The 22468-nt window shown below is 43.0% G+C and overlaps 1 protein-coding gene across 7 annotated transcripts in view; it reads left to right on the forward strand.

Annotated features, from left to right (window-relative positions):
• Positions 1-22468, forward strand: part of LOC124232966 (RNA-binding protein 47) — a 147514-nt gene that overhangs the window by 41471 nt on the left and 83575 nt on the right. For 5 of the 7 annotated variants that reach the window (XM_046649936.1, XM_046649935.1, XM_046649938.1 and 2 more), the window contains one exon: positions 21444-21529. The gene's annotated coding sequence lies outside the window, so the exon portion shown is untranslated. Of the gene's footprint in view, positions 1-20147; positions 20234-20877; positions 20970-21443; positions 21530-22468 lie in introns of those variants that run through there. The other 2 variants (XM_046649939.1, XM_046649940.1) reach the window with 2 other exon arrangements.

A 22468-nucleotide genomic window follows, 5' to 3' on the forward strand; every position in this document is an offset into this window, starting at 1 on the left:
TTTATTTTGTATTTTACAGTTTGTGGAATGCTTTCATATATATTATGTCCATTGATCAGAGGACAGACAGTACTTAGAACATTTCACATTTATGAGAAATAGGCTGATGAGAGAGTATAATCTAGGAAGATAAGGGTAAAGGCATCTGCTCCCAAGGAATGTATTCCATTGCCTGGGGAGCCGCCCCAGGAGGAGTTGAGGAGAGGTGGCCCCACCAATGCTGATTGCATACCCTGCCTCTTAGCAAGCTATGTGGGCCTCCAGGGCGGGAGTGTTTCCCCAGGGCCCTTATCCCAAGGAGAACCTGGACCACTGACCTGGGTGGGGTAGAATGAGATGAACTATTGACAAGCCAGAGGCCCCGAGAGGCTACACCCTTACCACTGGGGCTGTTTGCCAAGAGGCAGCCACCAGGCACAGAGCGCCTGTGGGAGATCAAACCCTTTCTTTCCCTCTTGGTTCCAGGCCTTGGATGTGTGTGAGAAAAGGCACGGAGAAAACCGTGAAGGAACCTGATTTTTCTCTTCAGAAGAGAAATGACCAAATGGCGCTGTGCTCTTGTGGCTTCGCTTGGCCTCTCAGTGCAGTCTCAGGCAAGCCTGCAGGAGAGGCTGGTCACTCTGGCACACAGTAGGCCCTGATCAAAGTGGTCCAAGGGAGATTAAGGACAAAGCCATTAAATACTCAAGTTTCAAGGCCAGATAACTTAGTGAGTTTTTTTTTGCTTGATTCCAGTGAACCTTGGGGGACACCCTAACAAATGAAGAAGTTAAGAAAGAATTTCCACGGATTCTAAAAAAACTCAATGAAATGACTCCTTCTGGATTGTTAGACAAACTTGTGTTCCATGGGTATATTTTAGAATCTCGTAAGTAATCACAGGATCATAGATGATAGGAGGAGAGAAGAAAAGAGCAAGGCGGCTATCAAAATATTGGGAGAGGTAAAAAAGAGACCAGATAACTTGGTCTTTGTAGATAGCTACTTGGTGATATTTCCTTATAGGTAACCATGGTAATCATAATCCTTTTATGAATTATAGTGTTTGTTGAGTGTTTCTTTGGGGGTCAATATATCCCCCCTCTCCCCAGCCTCCCGAGGTCAGGGTTTCTCAACTCTGGGACCGTTGATATTTTGGATTGTTGTGGGATGTTGTCCCATGCATTGTAGGATGTTTAGTAGCATCCCTGGCCTCTACCCATGGGATGCCAATAGCACCCATTACCAGAAATGTCTTTAGGCATTGCCACATAACTTCTGGGGTAGGGGGCACAAAATGGCCCCAGTTGAGAACCATTGCTCTGAGGTCCATAACAGCTCCCACATTTTAGGAAAATGACCACCTGATCATCTTTGTAACCTATCTGACTTGGTCTTAATTTTTTGTTCTTTCCCTCCAATTTTGCCTCTCCCAATATTTTGATAGCCACCTTGCTCTTTTCTTCTCTCCTCCTATCATCTATGATCCTGTGATTACTTATGAGATTCTAAAACATACCCATGGAACACAAGTTTGTCTAACAGTCCAGAAGGAGTCATTTCATTGAGTTTTTTAGAATCTGGAAGTTCTTCCTTAACTTCCTCATTTGTTAGAGTTTCCCCTGTGGTTCACTGGAGTCAAGCAAATGAAAGTCTTCAAGTTTTCTTAGAAAAACCATAGTTAAATTTGATCTTCTTACTAGAAAGCCTGTTTCTCTCATGGTACTAGGTTTGCCCAGGCTATTTCTGAAATAATGAAATTATATTCTATGTGAGCACTTTAGAAGCAGATTCTTACATTCTTGGAGAAGATTTTAAATTTCAAAGGTCTAATAACCCACAACACCTGCAGAGAGGCTGCAGAACTGAAAACCATTTGTACATTCTAGATTCTTCCACCTGTTCACTCAACCCTATTCTTTTGTTTTTTCCTTCTTCTTCTCCTCCTCAAAGTCCCCCAGTACATAGCTGTATATTCTAGTTGTGGGTCCTTCTGGTTGTGCTATGTGGGTTGCTGCCTCAGCATGGCCTGATGAACGGTGTCATGTCCGCGCCCAGGGGCCGGGCCCAGTCAGCCCTATTCTGATTATTTAAGTGAAAAAATATTCTAAACATTGCTTTTCAGTTGCGATGACGGCTCTGTGGCAAAAGATCATCTGATCCACCTTTTAGCCTTTAACAAATGAGTTAAACCGAAGATGTTTAATACTATTTTTATAAAGTTTTGCAAAAATGGAAATTCCGATCTTTCTTAGTAAACTGTTCCAGTTTTTGATTACACTCAAAGTCAAAATTTCTTCCTTTTCTTAACCACTGAAGACAATTTCCTCTTTATAGTATTTATTTTATTAGAGCAAATTTTAATCTAATTGTAAAAATAACACAGGCCACTAGAGAAACAGAGAAGAGCACAAAGGAGAAAATAAGAATCATCACAACCCGGAGATAACGCAGATAATGTTTTTGAAATTGTATGCCTTTTAAATTTTAAAAATGCTTATACTATGTGCTTATCAGATTAACTTTTCTCCTGTTTAGTTCCCACTAAGGATAGAAAACACTTCCACAGATTTGTGGTGAATATTAATATATTCTACTTTTAAATGAATAAACAAGGAGTTTCATAGGAGAATTAAATTGACAAAGAATGCATAATGATGAAGACACAGCACTTTTTGATTATTAAGTTAGTGTTTTATTCAAATAAACTAAGTATGGTTATCGACTGTTCTCAGTTTCTCATCTGTCCTTTGGGAATTTCCTTATGCTGTGCAAATATGATTATAGCGTCTACTTGCCTCTCCCCTTTTCTGTAAAAGGTAGATTATTGGGTGAATTGTTTTGCAACTTGTTTTTCTTCACTTAGCAATACATCTTGGAGATCTCTCAATCTCAGTACATTAAAAGCTTCCATGCTGACTTGTTAAAAATAGTGACATAGTACTCCATTGTATGGATTTACCCTAATTTATTTAACTAGTCCCCTGTTGATGGACATTTGGTTTGTTTCCAGTCTTTTGCTCTTAAAAACAATGACAAGATAAATTATCCTGTACACGTCATTGTGCAAGCATAAAATATATCTGTAGGATAAATCCCTAAAGTAGAATTGCTAGATTAAGGAGTATATGCTATAGTAATTATGATAGATATAATGGAATGGATATATAATAGGTATAATAGATATATAATGTGTTCTCCATGGGGTTGTACCAATAGATACTCCCATCAGAAATGTATGAGAGTATCAGTTTCTCCATAGCCTTGCCAACACAGTATGCTAATATGTTACTATCAAACTTTTGGGTTTTTGCCAACCTGATGGATGAGAAATGATATTTCAGTGTATTTTCAATTTGCGTATTTTCAGAAAGTTAAAGGTCTTTTTCTTTTTAAGATTTTATTTTTTCCTTTTTCTTCCCAAAGCACCCCGGGTACATAGTTGTATATTTTAGTTGTGGGTCCTTCTAGTTGTGGCATGTGGGATGCTGCCTCAGCATGGCCTGATGAGCGGTACCATGTCCATACCCAGGATCTGAACCAGCGAAACCCTGGGCCACCGAAATGGAGCTCGTGAACTTAACCACTCAACCACTCGGCCAGCCCCAAGTTAAAGGTCTTTTGTACTTTCTTTGTCAACTATCTGTTCATATCCTTTGCCTGTTCTTCTCTTGGTTTGTTGATCATTTATTCATTGATTTATATAAACATTTTATATATTACAGAAACAAGCTCTTTGTGATGTGAATTGTGGACATTTTCTGCTTATCATTTATCTTTTTATTTTGTTTGTGGTTTTAAAAAACTTTGCAGGGCCCAGCCCAGTGGCTCAGCAGTTAAGTTCGCACGTTCAGCTTCGCGGCCCAGGGTTTGCAGGCTCGGATCCCGGGTGCGGACATGGCACTGCTCATCAAGCCATGCTGTGGTAGGCGTCCCACATATAAAGTAGAGGAAGATGGGCATGGATGTTAGCTCAGGGCCAGTCTTCCTCAGCAAAAAGAGGAGGATTGGCAGCAGATGTTAGCTCAGGGCTGATCTTCCTCAAAAAATAAATAAAATAAATAAATAAATAAAAAATTTTGTATGTAGTTGAATTTATCAGTCTTTTGTTCTGGTGTTTAGTTTACCAGTCATAGTGGAAAGGTCTTTCTCATTTCAAGGTTATAAAAGAATCTTCATGTTTTCTTGTAGAACTTCTGTGGTTTAATTTTTTCACATTTAAATATTTGATCTATTCTGGATTATCTTGGTGTGAGGTATGAGGTGCAGATCCAACTTTGTTTTTGCTAAGTGATTATCTAGATGTACCAACACTGAGCCTCTGTCTCTACGCTATGAGATGCGTCTTTCACAGTCTTTTAAATTTCCATATGTACTTGGATATATTTCTGGATGTTGCATTCCAGTCCATTGCTCAGACTACTCACGTGCTAGTATTTTTTTTTTTTGTATGTAGGTGTCTGTGTTTTATTATTCCATTTTTCCCTCTATTATTTTAGAATTCTTTTTAAAAAATATTTTTAGCATTTACATAGACTACTTTTAAGTTCATGTACCCACTTTCTGATTCATGTACTACTCTTGTCATGTATTTTAATTCTCTTTATATAATATTTTCAATTTTTTAAATATTTATATTAAAGCCCCTTAAGACGTTATTGTCATTGTTTAATAGTCAGTGTTTATTTAAATTTACCATTTTTATTGCTCTTCATTTTATCTTGTATTCTCTGATTTTCCACCTTGGACGATTTTTCTTTTGCTTAAAGAGCATCATTTAGTAGTAGTCCAGCTGTGACAAACTCTCACTATTTATTTGACTAAATATGTCATTATTGTAGCTTCATTTTTGAAAGTTTTCTTTTTTTTTTATTTCTTTTTTTCCCCCAAAACCCCCCCCCCCCCAGTACATAGTTGTATATTCTAGTTGTGGGTCCTTCTAGTTGTGGCATGTGGGATGCTGCCTCAATATGGCCTGATGAGTGGTGCCATGTCCGCGCCCGGTATCCAAACCGGGGAAACTCTGGGACGCCGAAGCGGTGTGTGCGAGCTTAACCACTCGGCCATGGGGCTGGCCCCCAAAAGTCATTTTCAATGAGAGTAAAATTCTAAGTTCATTGTTTTGGTTTGTTTCCCAGCACATTGAAGATCATTCTACTGTTTTCTGGCTTCCATTGTTGGTGCTAAAAAGGCAGTTGTCAGTCTGTCTGTTAGTCCTTTAAAGATAACTGCATTTTGTATAAAAAACATTGTTGTTTTTAATCTGTCTGATAATTTCAACATCTGGCGTCCCCGTGAGTTTAATTTTGTTTCCTATATTCCTGCTGGTTCTCACTCATGTTCTCTTGATGCACCTGGATTTAGGTGTTTTCTTTTTGACTGGATGCTGGATCCTGTATTTGAAAATGTTTTTGTAGAGAGAATTTGAGGTGTAGCATTAAGTTACGTTACTGCTAGGTCACGCTATTTATTGAGACTTTATATGTTATGTTTCAGTATTTGATAATGATCATCACTCTTCAGTCAGAATTTTCCTGGTTATGAACTTGGCGATCAACTTGTCTAGTTCCAAAACTCCCCTCCTTAAAAAAAGTACTTCACTGTTATTTTTTTGGAGGTGAACATGTTAAATTTATACATTAATTCAGAAAAAAAAATGGCACCTTATGATGCTGAGTCTTCCTATCCAAGAATATGGTAGACACAATACTTAAGAAAAAGACAAATCTTTTGGGATTCTTGGGTGTACCTTTTATCCATTTCGAGACTTTAGAATCATTCTCCGAGATCATAATGGAAGTCAGTGTTAGGTATGGTTTAATATATTAATCATCCTTTTTAGATTGTCTCATCTCTAAAGCATGATGACTTTATAAATGATATTGTGATAGAAGACCTGTGGCCTCTTGATTCTCCAGCGTTTGCTTCTATTTTTGTACCTGTCTCATCTTGCCTCATCTCGAGTCACGTTGGACAACTAAAAGCCCTGACCTTTATCTTGATTCTATTAGGCTAGTCCTACATTTCTTTGGTTTTTGTGGACCCTGGATTGCAGTCCGCTCTTCAAATGCATTTGCTGTGCTGTACACCGTTGTGTGTGTTACCCAACAAGCATTCTTGCAATGCCCTTACAGAACCTCGAGGTCAGAGACAAGAGAGCACGGCGCTTCAGAGAGCAGGATCTGGTGTCCTACTGAACTAACTCGAAGTCTTGGTTGGGCCTCTTCCTAGCTCTGTGACCTTGGGCTAGATACTTAACATTTGGAAGATAGTTTCCTCTTGTGGAAAATGGACATAGTAACAGAATCTTCATCAAAGTGTTGTTGTGAGCGTTAAGTGAGAGAACTTACAGTATGTACAGTAACAAGCACGTACTCAATGCTGAGTAAATGTTAGCTGTAATGCAATCGCTTCGTTTTACAGATAACTTCTGAGATTCACTCACTTAAGTAACTTTCCTAAAACCCCTCCATTGTTAAGAAGTGGCAGAGCTTTCTGTCTCTGAGTCCAATGCTCTTTTTGTGGTGCCACCAAGCAGTGTAATAAGAATAAAGAATAGCTAAGATGTGTGGTCCTTACCAGGAAGGCACCGTTCTTAGCACTTGACCTATTTTAACTCAGTTAATCTTTATTAGCCAAAAAGTGGGTACTATGATTATACTTATTGTAAAATGAAGAAACAGGTATAGAGAGGTTAAACAATTTACAGAGCTAGGATTTGAACCAAGACGATCAGACTCTTAATGATATTGGCCTCAGAATTGGCTCCGTAGGCCAGTTTCCAACATGATGCAGCGTTTCTGGTAGGTAACATTCTGAGAACAAGCACCTGGCTAGCCCAAAAGTCTGGTTGGGGCTGGTAATCCCTACCACCGGGGGCAGTGACCTGTGTCTGAGGCAGTTCCCCTCAACAGTGTGCAGCAGCCTCCTCCAGGTTCCTCTTGGCGTCTTCTTTTCTCATGTCTCTCCCTCAGTCCTTTTATCCTTTTCATTCTGTGTCCTTATCATTTATCCTGTGTTTTTCCTTTATTCTAATCCCTGTGCCTCAGACTTGCTCTGAAGATGGTGCGAGCTGGGGACTGGGGTGCAGAGAGACTGGCTTTTACTAAGCACCTACTCAACACCCAGACATTGCATGAGGTCCTTTCCTATCCCATCCTCATTTTGCAGTTAAGAAAACGAATGCTCAGAGAACATAAGTAATAAGTTACGCACCTTCATACAGTTAGATTGTTAACGGAATTAAGATTGGAACCCAGGTCTGTTTCCAAAGCTTGCGCTTTTCTCCAGGGCTGATAAATGGTTGTGTGCCCTGGTACAGCCGTGCTCGTTATTAAAATACTGAAATCTCTCTGTATCACTTGGTGGATAGCTGCCGCCCCAAGCCTCCCATGTGTCCCTGCCACCACCAGCTTGGCCTCTCTAGCCCCTTGCCTGGGAACCCCTGGACCTTTCCATAAGCTAGCAAGTAAAAAGTTAATGTTCTGTCCAGCAGGGCCCTCCAGGACTGGCAGATGTGTGTCGGTGCCCTTGAGGTATTCCTCATAACCACACTGCCGTGTAGTATCAAGTCTCATGCTGAGGACTGCTTAACGTCACTGGGGGAGCTCAGGATGAATGAGAAAATAACTTCACAGCTCATTAATGAAAATGCCATTTGGGATCAAATCAGAGGCACTGTGGAAGCTTAGCTGAATTCACTGCCTCCCTTGATAAAGTACAGGATGAAGAATGTTGCATCTGTGGACAAATGGATTTTGTGTTCTCACCGAGACTGAGCTTCCTGGAGCGAGCATTTCCTCAGCCCCTGCTCAGTGCCTACTCCCACTACTCAACTGACTCAAGCCACCCACGCCAGGGCCCTCCTTCTAGGCCTTCAGCTCTTGGGGCCCTTGCTTAAACACTCCTCTGCCTCTTCCTGTGCCCCCTCTGCCCACCGAGGATCCTCAGGCTTCAGAGGCCCACAAGACTGGTTGCTACTTTCAGAGTCGTTTCTACTGCACTTGGGCAAAAAATTTTTTTGGTAGGGCCTAGGATTTTCAACATTATTTCTAATATTCTTTTTTTTGGAAAAGGCATTCTATGTTTCAAAAAGCAACTTATAAGTGATCTTTTCTAAAAGCAAGACAGGGATTTTTCTTGTATTCTGCGAGGAAACTAAGTTAATCTAGAATGTTTTACTCTTCCCCAAATCTTGTTGATTCCTTCCTCTTTCGTGGTTGATGATAAACCAACAGATGTGTTACCTGTGCTGTTTATTTCTCCTACTTTAAAGCCAAACTTTGCTCAATCTTCAGAGATTCCTTGTGCATTCGTTAGGATAGGTTAAGTAGCAGTCACATATAGGCCCCAAAGTGTCAGTGGCTTACCCAGTAGAAATATATTTCTTGCAGTCCTGGTGTGTGTGCAGGTCGGTGCAGTGGTTCACCTCTGTGACTTGTTTGGAGGTCCAGTCTGAGAGTGGCTTTACATTTTCCAACACATGATGTTCAGAGTTGCCTGGGCATTGCCATCCCTGTCAGCCAGAGGAGGAAACAGCCCAGAGGAGAGTGCATGGTAATTTTTAGGGCCAGGACCACATCGTATCATCATGGCGCACATCATTTTCTCCCTATCCATTAACCAGAGCTAAGTCAAATGGTCGCACGTAACTGCAACGTGGGAACCGGTTGTGCTGTCGTCTATAGATGGGAACAGCCTCTGTACCTTGTATTTTTCATAACTTTAAAATAGTTCCAGTTATAAATGTGCCCTCCTAGGGGATGTGCCAGTGCAGTGCTGTCACACTTGTTTTAATTTCTAGAAGTAGCTTTGGTAACACAGCTTCACTGGAAGCTCTCTCTGGATTAGGCAAATCCAAAGAGTGGACCAGGTGGGAAAGTCCACTCCAGTTCTGCCTACTGGACCCCACCCGCTCTGAGTACCACCATGGGTGCACCGGGAGAGGCCTCAGTTCTGGACCCAGCTGAACGCTGGCTGGCTGGGTGACCTTGGGCAAGTCACCTGTCTGAACCTCAGTTTTCTTATCTGGATCAACTAGTAGATATCGAAGGTATTTCGCTGTTTTAAGACAGCACGAGTCTAAGAATTTGGCTTCTGGGGATCCTGCAGGATAGTTACAACACAGCCACAAAGTTTTGAGAGCATTTTACAGCTTTTACAGCCATTTAATCATTAAAAAAAAAGAAAAGAAAAGAAAAGCCCCACAGATCATCAAAGTGTTTATTGTTTAAATGCTCTTCATGAAGCAAAAAAGATTTTTGTGGAGCCAGCCTATTTGAGTAGTGAACAGCTCAGAGGTCAGCAGCCGCTCTAAAATGTACTTTTGAGTTTAGCAAAGGCTATAGAATGCCAGTCTCATATAACACATGAACTCATTCACTTTGGATAATTTTAAACTGCCTGTGTATGCTGCCTTATCATTGGACTTGACCCTCTTTGGGATATGGCATTTGGAGCTTCACGCCCACCAAATATGACTCACCCCTTGGAATGAATTCTTTATTGATATTGTTTCTTTGAAGAATAATATTTCTTCTGAGCAGCCCGGTATATTAAACCAGTACCACTCAGTATGGAAAAAATATATTATCAGTGAAACAAGTTTTAGTGTCTAGGGAGTAGTCATAAACAGCAAGGAAGCATTTTGTGAGCAAGTTGTGTGTATGTGTGTATGTTATTCACTGTAAGGAACAATGTATTGTGCACATAAAAACTTCTGAAGGCTTTGGCCTGGAAAGGGCCAGGCCAGGCTGATGACAAAAGTATTGAGTGCTCATTTGCTCAAAGCACTGGGCTAAGGGTTGTATTAGCATTCAGAATATTACCATCAGCTTGGGCTACCTAACGTTAGCTGATCTTCTGAATATTTTCTCATGAGGGAGTTCAATGGGACAGGATCTGAGTTTCTGGGACTTCCACGTGATAGGATTTAGGGCAAAGGAACAAGGAAGAAGGGGCCTTGGTTTGATAATAAAAGCAGTTGTACTATTATTTCCCAAAAGATTTTTTTAAAACTTGGAGTCCCCAGTGTATCACATTGCATTGAATATGTTGACTCTTACTGGGCCCACACCCACAGCAGACTAAATGAATTGCCAGAGAAAAGTGGACAAACTTGCCCGATTAGTAGAATTACTGAGACACTGCTTAAAATGAGAGATTTTCAGACCTTTCCTTTGGTGGTGCTGATGCAGAAGGTCCAAGGCAAGGCACAGGAATCTATCTTTAACAGGCTCTCCAGGTGATTGGGCAAGCTTGAGGAACACTGCTGCACTGCCGTGGTCCCCAGTCTTTCAGGAGGGGGCTCTCTGGAGCACAGTGGGTATGAGGAGTGCTCCCAGGGGCAGAAGATCTGGGTAAATGTTTAGCCCAGCAATGGTTTGGAGCAGCCCCTTCATCACTATTTGTTGACTATTGACAATAAAGTTGCTTTTAAGAAATGAGCACATTCTCTGTCAGCCTTGGATGCACAGGGAGAGGCAAGTCATATTCAGAAGACCACTGAGTGAGCACGGACTTAGAGCCAGAGAGGAGAGGGATCTAAAATGTAATGGCGCTGCCTTCTTGGCCTGGTGCGACCCGTCTGTTTCACAGTAACCTGATCTTGTCTGGGAACTAAAACCCTTCCAAAGTCTAGTGGCTTCAGGAGTTCCTCTCCGGGTCTGTCCAGCTTCTAGGCTTCCAAAGGAGGACCACTGCCCCTTCTGATAGTCACATTTTTAGTCATGTTAATCTTACAGTCTTGGAGCCAAGCAGACCAGGTGGCCTCTTTCTTTTGACTTTGCATAGCTTTAAATCTAGTGGATCTCTCACGGGGATTGTAATCTGACTGCACAGATGGTAAAACAAGCAGTTGATTCAATAATAGCTTTTAAAATGAGTAAATATGCACACCACTTTTTTGAGAGATGTTAAAATGTAAAATCTGGTCTATTGTAGAGTAGAAGAAAGAGGTTTCAAGTTGTTGAGCAGACCGTGCATTGTGGACCTCTGCTAAGTGTTACTGACGGGATAAAGGACTGAACGGATGAATGACAGAGATTTCTGCTCTCGTGGTGGAAGGATCTCTTATTTTTTATTTATTTTTTTGAAGATTTTACTTTTCCTTTTTCTCCTCAAAGCCACCCGGTACATAGTTGTATATTTTTAGTTGTGGGTCCTTCGAGTTGTGGCATGTGGGACACTGCCTCAGCGTGGCCTGATGAGCGGTGCCACATCTGCGCCCAGGATCTGAACCAGCGAAACCTTGGGCCGCCGAAGCAGAGCACGCGAACTTAACCAGCTGGCCACGGGGCCGGCCCCAAGGATCTCTTATTTTAAGACAAGCAGATAATGCCAGAAGGTCCAAGGTTCAAGTCTCAGCCTACCTCTTAAGAAGCCTTTTTTTTTTTAACAAGAGAATCTCTCTGAGCCTCAGTTTCCTTCACTGAAAGCAGGTTTAACCGTTCCCACCTTGCTTGGTTGTTGGGAGGATTAAAACCAGACACATGGTCTATTTTTTAAAAATTTTATTTTATTTTGTTTTATTTTATTTTATATTTGAGTTCATAATAGTTTACATCAATGTGAAATTTCAGTTGTACGTTATTTCTTGACTGTCATCACATAAGAGCTCCCCTTCACCCCCAGTGCCCACCCCCCTTCCCCTGCTGTAACCACTGAACTGTTTTCTTTGTCCCACGTGGTCTGTTTTAATGCAGCATCCGGCACATAGCTAGTGTCAAAAATGTGGCAAATAATGAAAGAAAAGGGAACGGCATCAACTTTTGATTTGTTTTGGTGGTCATCGGTCAAGAGAATGTTGATAAACACAATGTACAGAATATATTAACATTTGAGATGCACAAGGAGGCGGGGGAGGGGTGGGTGGGGCCACCTCCTGGCGGCTCAGCCTTGCCAGTGACCTAAGGCCGGCTTGAGAGGAGCCGGGAGAGCCCAGGCCTGTGTCATTCCACCTGAGGAACTGGTTATATTGTGAACTCTGACTCAGTTTTTCAAAAATTGACCCTGGCAAGAATCCTTGGAGCTCTGTTGGTCGTCTGAAACCCTGGGAACTCTCACTCCTCTGAGACACCTGCGTTTTGGGAGAGGGCAGACGACCACAGCTGAGAACTTCCAGGCGCTTGTATTTTAAAGGCTGACCTTAGCGAGCCCTTAGAGCGTTTGGGGGTTTTTCTACACTTATCACAGCGTGGATTCCGATTCCTCAGGTGATGTTGGTGAAACCTTGGACTGTCGGTGACCCTGGCCATGTAAGGAAATTCCTGACAACTGTGAAAATTCTGAGTGGTTTGGCTGTGTTTTGACGACAGCGTTTCAGCTGACTGGTCTGGTTTTTAGTTGTTGCGCTTCTGTGAGAGTTGGGGCAGAAAAAGAGAACAGGGTCATCCTGAAAGTGAGTGCCTGGCTAGGGGTGAAGGATTCCCAGACCTACTTGGTAATCCATCTAATGTTGATCACAGATAATTTGACCAAAAAACAAACAAACAAAAGTAAACATTAAAAACTGTTCAAAATATATAGATTGGAAGGAACACCAAGTTATCGATTTCGTTGGTGGTTTGCTGTGGGGGAAGTCAGGCTGGAGCATATTTGTACAGCTAGCAGGAATGAGGAATTGAGAAATCAGGAACAAGGGTTCCTTCTACCCTATAATAAAGGGCCTGACTTAGCAAAACAACAATAGTCCTACTTTTGCGCCACCAAGAATCTTCCTGGTTTGGGTGGGACCTGAAGGATGGCAGAGGGGATATTTCATGAAACTAAAAAGAACTTCGCTGAATTAAGGTTTTTCTCCGCCCTTGTGTTGGTCACTCGCATAAGCCAAGTTAGAACCTGTGTTTTATATCTGAACAACACTCAGTCTTTCTTCCGGGCACTATGGACTCATTAAAAAAAAAGGAAAATTAGATAAAATCTCCGATGTTCGCTTCACATTTTCTCGTTTAACACTATCCTGTGCTACATGTAGGGCTTCAGTTTTCTCCACCTGCAGTAACACTTGTTTTGAGCACTAAATGGAACAACCATGTAAAGAGCGTAGATGCAAAACGCTGTAAGGAACTTTGAGGAATTCAAGGCAGTCTAACTTACACTCAGTGTGCTTCTAATCTAGTTGGGAAGACGAGACCTAAACAGGTTAAAAGTTAAATAAGAATAATAGAGTGAATTAACAGCCTCAAACTAGAGAGCTAACGCGTCGCCGGGCAGCATCTGATGGACTGCTCAGGCAATAAGGCTTTCACAGTTCAGAGTCGGGGAGAAGACCTTGCGAGTGTCTGCTGGTAAAGTGCTGGCCAACTCCTGGTTTTCTGTTGTGAAATTCATTCATTCACGCAACAAATATTTATCGAGCTACTAGGATGTGTCAGGTGCTGTGCTACATGCTGGGGATACGGAGGTGAGCAAACAGACAAGGGTCTGGCCCTCACGGAGAATATGGTTTGGTGGGGCCAGCCAGACACTGAACAAACTCACAAACTCACCATTACAGATCAGGATGAGTGCTGTGAGGGCAAGCTTCCACCAAGATGTGAGAGAGAGTGAAAGCGGGGAGACCGTCCAAGTTGGGCTGTTGGGGAAGGCTTCCCTGAGGAAGCACCATTTGAACGGAGATCTGAAGAACGGAGTTCGCCCCAAGTGCTTGGGGAAATAAGAGCACTGCTGGCCCAAATTAAGGAGCATCTTTTATTTTCACAAGTCATTAGTTTAGAGGATAGAAATAAAAGCCAAAACCCAATTCGTAATTGTTCTGCATTATGAACACTGGGGAAAAGTCAGTTAGTAATGAGCATATGCTTCCATGCACACCCACAGACACACACACACACACACACTCTTTCTACTTACACATTCTCATGCTCGCATCCCACCCACAGCTCTCCCACCCCACCTCCTAGAGTAATTTTGTAAAAGAATGTGGAAAGATCATCCCAGAGCCCTACCAGGTCTGCCTCAACATTTCCCAGCAGCTCCTGGGTAGGTGTTCAGGGAAGTGAAAGTTATGATCACCAAAAGCTGTGTGTGTCCTCTTCCTGAGTGTGGCCGTGACTGCCCGGGAAGTCCACTGTGCTTGGGTGACTATCTCTGAGCCCTCATTTAGCTGGGGTCATCGCTAGTCCAAATCAGTCTTCATGGGTAACTACACAAGTCCGCCCGGGCCATTCACCTTGCTGAATCCTATTTCCTGGAGCCACATCAGAAAAATAGTTGAGGTAATAATTGCTTTTCAGATCACACCGACATCACTGATTAGAGAGGCAGGATAATGCGGTGGCCACCAGCACGGCCTGCAGAATTAGACTGCCAGGATCGAATCCCAGCTTTGCCACTGCCTACCTAGTGACGGTGGACAGGTTACTTTTGTGCGTTCATGTAAATCTGAGACATCCTTGCCTGAAACCCGCTGAGTCAGATGTGTTTTGGAATCCAGAATATTTCAGATTTTAGGAAGATAATATGTTGCATGTACCCTACATTGCTTAATACCATTAGCTGGGTCTGGGGCAACATCCCATAATCAAACACATCACTACTTCTTCAGCAAAACATATGGATATTCAGACATACTAGACGATGGGAAGTCTGCACAGAGTCTCGTTAGAGGCTAGTTGAGATTTGGCTGCTAAATGACTTCTGAAAAATACTTAGGTTTTCAGAGGTGTATGTCTTGGGAAGATTCAGTGAGAAGATAGGGGTAGAGTGCTCAGAACAGAAGGCACTGCGCAAGCGTGAGCTGTTACTGTGAAGTAAATTTACTGGCTATTATAAAGCCACTGTGGATGGAATAGAAAAGCTACAGTGTCATTTTCTTCTCTTCTCCCTTCCAACAAATGGGCCTTGACTGTGTCCAGGCACACGCTAGGTGCTGCAAGAAAATAAATATGGACCAGACAGGGCTCCTGCCTCGCATTACAGTCACTGTACCCAGGGCTGGGTACACTGCCAGCTTTTTGTCTTTTTTTTTTTCCTTTGGTGAGGAAGACTGGCCCTGACCTAACATCTGTTGCTAATCTTCCTCTTTTTGCTTGAGGAAAATTGTTGCTGATCTAGCATCCGTGCACATCTTCCTCTATTTTGTATGTGGGGTGCCTGTTACAGCATGGCTTGATGAGCAGTGCTTAGGTCTGTGCCCTGGGTTCCATTGCTTAGGTCCTTGCCCGACATTCGAACCTGCGAACTCTGGGCCGCTGAAGTGGAGCATACGAATTTAACCACTATGCTACTGGGGCGGCCCCTCTTTTTTTAAGTTTGCTTTGCATATCTCACTTTTTCCTGGGTATTTTCCATACTGGGCTATTTGAATTATGTTGGAATCAAACCAACCCCCAGATGTACTGCCGTGTCTGGTATGTTGTCAGGCTGCACTTTAAAAGGAGAGAGGACAGGAAGTAATGACACATGACACAAGTAACTGGGAATGGTTCTCAGATAGGAAGTTGTAGTTGGGACAGGCAGGAGAGGAAGTGTAGTTCCATTGAATGAGCACTTGGAGCAAGGCTGAGGGCAGCTGTCACTCGGCACACTTCTGCTGAGCTCCTTCTCTGTGCCAGGCCCTGTGCTGGGTCCTGGGGTTATAGAAGTGAACAGAGCAGGCTCTCCGCACGCTGTAAGTGATGTTCACTGTTTCTGTGTGAGCCTGGAGAAACCAGCCACCCTCTCTGAGCCTGTGTACTTATCTTCAAAACGACAGGGCTGGAATAGGTTATAATTAAGCCCCCATTTTGCGTTTGAAACTCTGTGGTTAGTGGCAGGCTCTGTTTTAGGAGAGAAAGCCCCTTCTCTCATGGAGCTCACATTTCAGTGGAGCAGAGAGATAATAAAAAGTGATAGAAATGGATAATAATGTCATTTCAGATCATGGTAAGTGCAAAGAAGAAACATGAAGACAGGAAAGAGGAGAGAGAGTGTAGAGTTGGTGATTGGAGGGTTGTTTTCAAAGAATGGTCAGGGAAGACTTCTTGGAAGAGGTGATATTAGAGCAGAGACCTGAATCCAGTCAGGGAGAGAGCCGGGCCGCCAGGAATGCTGGGAAAGGAAATTCCGGGGGTTGGGGGGGTGACCTTGAGTGCTAAGGCAGGGAGGTGAGAAAGAGCTGGCCTGCTGGAGGAGCAGCCAAGAGGCTGGTGGTGTGCCCAGAGGGAGGCAGGAGGGGGTGGGAGAGAGGAGGCAGGGAATGAAGTAGAGAGAGCGTGCAGGCTCCTGGTGGGAGCCCTGGGAAGGACTTTGGATTTTATTCCGAGTGTGAGGAGAAGCCACTGGGGGCTTTGAGAAGGGAAGTGAGATGATTTGATTTAAAAAGAAAGATAGCTCTGTGAGAATATGGATTCAGTAGTCATTTATCAGGAGTGGGCGAGCGTAACCCTGGTGTAGGTTAATTCAGTCCAGCCTGAATTTTTAACATCTCGATAGTTGAAATACAGCATTAATTTCCACCTGTACCCTTATCTTTTCTCTATATATTCCTTTTACAAAAGGGCTGGTCTGAAGATGGATTGCTTTCTAGAGAGAAAATATTGCCATCTTTTGAGGTCATGCTTGTGCCGTCTTTTATCTTCTTTTTCAGTGCAGCATTTGAAAAGATAAGCTGTTTGATCCTCCCTCCCTTCTTTCTTTCCTTGTCGACTTCCTTTTTCTCTCCCTCCCTTCTTTCCTCTTTTTAAACAAATGCTTAATGTTTCATGAGAGACCTTGACGCCCTGCATGCCACTGTGAATAAGAACCAGTGTTGGGGTGACCTTTGCCTGGTGGTGGTGGAGGTTGTCAGTTCTGTTTTCTTTGCACTCACCTTGTTTGACACATGCTTGCTTCTGATAGGTTGACTCCATGTTGCAAAAGCGGAAAGTGTGTACTAGAGTACGCTAAAATTAGGCCACAATTTAAATTGAGATAAAACGTCTTTTGAATTTGTCAGCCTCGAACCATATGTATTTTGTGGCAACCTTATTTTCTTAGTTACTTAAAGCTGGGCTTTGACGCAAGCCCATAATGGCCCATGTACCCTCTTGTGTGGAAATGGCTCGCACGCCCACTCTAAGTTACCTTGAGAAATCTTTGTGGGCAGGCTGGGATTGCTACCTGAATTGCTTAATTACTGCCCACTTTTGTGCTTGGGAAATATATACCAAAGCCACAAGGGGGCAGCTTGTCCAGTGAGTCTAGGGGTAAAGAGGGCTGCTCTTTAGACATAGGATAATGAGAACGGCTGAACTTTTCAGAATGTTTTTTGCATAAAGAAGTCTTTTTACATTCCTAGCTAGCTTTGTCCGTTCAGAGACGATGTTTCTGGAAATTAAAAATTTCAAGGCAAGTTGTTTCACACAAATCTATTTTCCCTTTCTCTTTGTATTATAAGTAGTCATTTTCTCTTGAATTTGCCTTTTCCCTGTCTTCCAGCCCATCTTTATTCATCTTTATTGAATAATGATGAATAGTATTCATCATTAATGAATGATGATGATGATTCAACATATAATAAAAGTCACACGTTTTTAGTGATATGTGAAACACATACAGCCATGGAACCCCTGCCTCAATCAAGACAATAAAAATTTCCATCTCTCTAGAAAGTTTTCTTGTGTCCCTTTGCAGTCAGTCTCCCTTTGCAGGTCCCACATCCCCTTGAATCTTTAATCTGAGAATTTTTTTTTACCTGAGACAAAGCATTTTATACATTTAAAGTACTGATCATGCATTAAATATGAGGGCCCTTACTAAGAGGCTGTGTGAGAGCTCTGGAGAGATCAAGGAAATAAGAGGCAGGTCCTTTCCAAGACAATTATATAAGTTTTTACTCTTTGCTGTTGTGGTGGTTGTTTTAATCTGGCTCATAATTCACTGAGAGAGAGGCATTAATTGCAGTCATTAATTATCCATTTGTTCTTTAACGTTTATTTCTGCCTTAATAATAGCTAACATTTATTGCACTTAAGTACTTAACCTGTATTAATGAGCTCAAGGGATCTTCCCTAGGAGAGAAGTACCGTTATTACCCATACGTACAGATGAGGAAACTGAGGCACAGTCACATGTGGCTTCGACGAATAAAAGAAGGAGTAGAGTTTCCTGACGTGAAATGCAAGATAAATGAAATTAAAAGTTTCTTAGGAAGTGCGTGTTCTCATCGATCAAAGTAGTACTCGGCTTAAAAAACCAGTGCTTCTCTTTACGCACATAATGTCCTTGGGCAGTGTCACTCGTGGCCATGGTTGAATGCCATGACGATTCCAGTTCTGCATCCCTGACCTTGACCACGAGGCATCCCTGTGTCTGTTTCTCTGGTTCCTGCCTTCATCTTCTCCCGACGGGTCACCCTGCCTTTAGCCCCTTCTGCATTGTGGTCAGAGTGATCTTTCTACCATGCCCTTCCGGTGCTGTCGCCTGGCTGATTAGAGTTCACCAGTGGTTCGCTGTGCGGTAAAATGTGAGGTTCCTTGCCTTGTTCAGCTGCACATCCTGCTGCTCTCCACTGCTCACCCTCAGCCCAACCAGCTGTCATTCTCCAAAGATGCCGGATCCTCTCATGGCCCTGCACCCAAGAACTGGCTGTTCCTTTTGTCTGGAAAATGCCCTGTCCTCATCTGTCATCCCTGTCTGCCGGGCAAACAGTTACTGATCCTTCAGGACTTGGCTCATATCTTCCTTGATTAACCTTGACAGACTCGGAATTACTTCTTCCTGTTTTCCACTGCCCCTTGCGCACTAGAGCCGGTCACTCTGTCTTATGATGGTCTCGTTCCACCTCTGTACCCCGTTAATTTGCACCTTTCGGGAGGGTAGCACTTTGTATTTTCAAGTTGGCATTTCTTGCCTCGCTCAGTCCCTGGTCTCCCTGTCCAGACTCCGCCTAAGCCAGACCATGAAGGCAGAGAAGACACCCAGTGTAGTCACCACTGCTATGCCCGGGGTCCGGCTTAGGGCCTGGCCTGCAGTAGGTGTTCAACTAATATTTGTTGAAAGCATGAATAGTGTGTGTTTTTATTGTCGGCTTGTGATAGTGTCGCCCAGGGATTGCACTTGAAGGGTCCCCGGCCATGATCAAGCAATGGAAGTATTTTGTATGGCCTCATGGTATTCGAAAGCTTTTTGATACCTGTAGATAGAGCCTGCCCTCTCCTGCTTACTACTGTCCACATCACTCCTCTTCTCTTGTTCTTAGTCCCCCTCACTCATTACCCGTTACCCGTCTGCTCCTGGGACATAAGGTTGAGGGGTGAGGGGAGAGGGAAAGCGTATTAGTTAGTTTGCTAGGGCTGCCATTACTAGATAAATCTGACTGCGGGGTTTAAGCAACAGAAATTTATTTTCTCACGGTTCTGGAGTTCTGGAGGCTGGAAGTTTAAGATGTAGGTGTGAGCAGGTTTGGTTTCTTCTGAGGCCTCTTTCTGTGGCTTGCACATGGCCACCTGCATGCTGTGTCCTCACATAGTCGTCCCTCGGTGTGTGTGTGAATGCATCCTAATCTCCTCTGGTAAGGACACTACTCCTACTGGATTAGGGTCCACCCATATCACCTCCTTGAACCTTAGTTACCTCTCTAAAGGCCCTGTCTCCAAATACAGTCACACTCTGATGTCCTGGGGAGCAGAACATATGAATTTAGTGGGGGACGCTATTCTCATAACAGGTGCAAACACAAATTGTCAAGTCGTGTGGTCTCTGCCTTGTGTCTGATGCGGGTTTTCTAACACATTAATAAAGGGGAACTCGGGAACCATCAGAGAGCAGTTTGCTCTCCAAGGCAGAATCTGGACAGACATACCATGCACCTGCTCACACACCTGATCTTCACTCTGATCACTTTGATCTTGGGATCATATTCATGTTTCTCAAACAACTGACATTTAGTTGAAACATCAGGTAGAACTTAGGTGCTTTTCAATTTGGAAAAATATACCCTTTATTCTATTCCTTCCAAAAACTGACATGCAGGCTGCAAACTTTCTTTGTCAAGGGTTTGGTAGACAGTGGAGGTAAAAGCTGCATAATGACACAGCACCGCCTCCATTTGCTGTAAGCAAACAGCCGGGTCCTTTATTACCCTTGAAACTGGCTCTCATGACACAGGTTGGACTCAGAGAAGCAAGTCAAATGCCAAGTTTCTGTGGGTCAGAGTTCCTCAAGCACTGTATGTTAATCAAAAGCTCAGCCTTAGTTAATGAGGCCATTGAGTTGGGAAGAACTTTGGAACAAATGGTTACTGAGCTGGACTGCAGGAGTTGGCAGAGCTCAGTATGTATTTTGGTTCCTAGAGGTAGGTTGTGGACTCGTGGTCTTTCTTGGGGGGTGGGGGGGGCGGGAGTGAGACTCTTGTGGGTTTTATTCATTCTTGGTGGAGTAGTAGCATAATAAAATCTACTGTACAGTGCCCAGCCAATCAAATGTATTTACTTAAAGATGAAGCTGAGGGGCCGGCCTGGTGGCACAGTGGTTAAGTTCGCACGTTCCACTTTGCCGGCCCGGGGTTCACTGGTTTGGATCCCAGCTGTGGACATGACACCACTTGGCGAGCCATGCTGTGGTAGGCGTCCTGCATATAAAGTAGAGGAAGATAGGCACGGATGTTAGCTCAGGGCCAGTCTTCCTCAGCAAAAAGAGGATGATTGGCAGCAGCTGTTAGCTCAGGGCTTCCTCAAAAAAAAAAAAGGGCAGAAGAAGTGAATAGATTAAAAAAAAAAAATAAGTAAAAAATAGAAAGATGAAGCTGAATGGTTACAGAATATTATATTTATATATGGGCAGAAAAGCCAGATGTAAAGGGCTTCCAAAGGTAAAGGGAACATTTAAAACACTAACAGCTGGCAATGCTTTCAACAATTTTGAGTGTTTGGTGATTTACTCTAAAAGACCACAATTTATTTTGCCTCTGCAGAGAGAAATTTAAGTGAATATAATGATCACAGCTGCCCTTTGTTGAGTGTTTTCTCTCATATGGGGCCCCAAGGACTTCATATCTGTCATCTTATGTATTGTCACAGTGTCCTTAACAGGTGGGTAACATTAGGCCCATACTAGCCGAGAAAAAGGTTCAGAGAGGTTGAGTAAAATGCCTAAGATCACCCAGCTAGCAAGCAGTAGAGCTGAGTTTTGAGCACCTGAGCAAACCTGTGGACTTCCCCTCCCTGTTACACCTCTTCTTTGTATATTTCCTCCTTCCCTCCTTGTCAAACTAAGGTTTTTCTCCTTTGAATATCTTTTAGCTAAGAGGAACCTGAATTGCCTTGCAGAATTGGCAAAAGGATGTGACCGATTTTCTCCAAGTATTTGAGCCAGTGCAAATTTCCTTTACTGCCCGGTTATGTAGCTTTCCTTGTAATCCACGTGCACACAAAGGTGTGTGATAATAATAAAACACCGCATTTCTTCCTCTTACCCCTGCCCCTACATTCCACTTAGCAATCACTGATTGCACACTCCTCATTAGCTGTCTCTAGGTCAGTAACGTTATCTTTTCCATTTCACAGTTCGGGCAACAGAGGCATTAGAAGGACACCCTGCATCAGGTCACCCAGCAGAGATCAGCCATTCCTGGGCTCACTGAGGAGGTTTGGTAAGTCAAGCTGGTGCCATCTTCACTGTGGCTCAAAGGAACACAGTTCAGGGGGTGGAAAAAAGTAGGTGAGCATTCCATAGTGATGTGCAAACGCTAATCCTCTCTCTTTTTATTTTATTTTTTTGATCAACACATTGTTTTTGCTTCTGGATGTTTGCTTCATTTATTAGGGCAGAGTGCCCTGTACGTTTGTAAGTACCAGTGTCCCCACAGCACTCCCACAGTCAAAAAGAATGACAGAAATTATATTTGAATGACTTTGCTTGAACCCTTTTAATACTGAGTTTTTCCTATAGTGTTTACTGCATTTTGTCAACTCTAGAATGCATTTCTTTCCACACAATTTAACATCTCTGACATTGGGATACATCTTATGGAGACTTAGGTAACAGCATTCCTCTGATAATCCCCAAATGACCTGATATACTCCTGATAAAAAGCTAATCAATAAGAACTCCGTACTTACCAAAGAAAGAATTTAGCATTCTAAGGATGAAAGAAAAACTAATTTTTTGGTGACTTCGTATGATGGCTTTGAGACTAGTAGTGCTGGGATCTCGTAAGCACTGGTGCTGACATTCACAACAGCCCGTGTGAGGTCGTGGAGCAGCTTCCTAGGCAACAGATCCCAGAATCAGACACTCTTGTCCCATGCCAGGTTCCCCTCCCGCAATCAGCATCATAGGATTTGCAAGTCAAATACTCTATGTCTTCACTGCTGTGTCCCCAGAATGATTTGTCAACATCCCTTTATCTGTAAATGGTCCAAGTCCACATTCATGTTAAATGCATGGGAAAATAGCATCTCTATAGAGTTAATGCCACAGAATGGGCAGGATCCCCCAAGCCACCTGGGCCTGATTTGTATAGGCTTTAAGATTTGCAGAACCTCCAGATTATAAGGCCCCATGGGTTATAGTACAGTAATTCTGAAAT

The sequence above is a fragment of the Equus quagga genome, unplaced genomic scaffold (assembly GCF_021613505.1).
Source record: "Equus quagga isolate Etosha38 unplaced genomic scaffold, UCLA_HA_Equagga_1.0 146_RagTag, whole genome shotgun sequence".
In the NCBI taxonomy this organism is placed as follows: domain Eukaryota; kingdom Metazoa; phylum Chordata; class Mammalia; order Perissodactyla; family Equidae; genus Equus; species Equus quagga.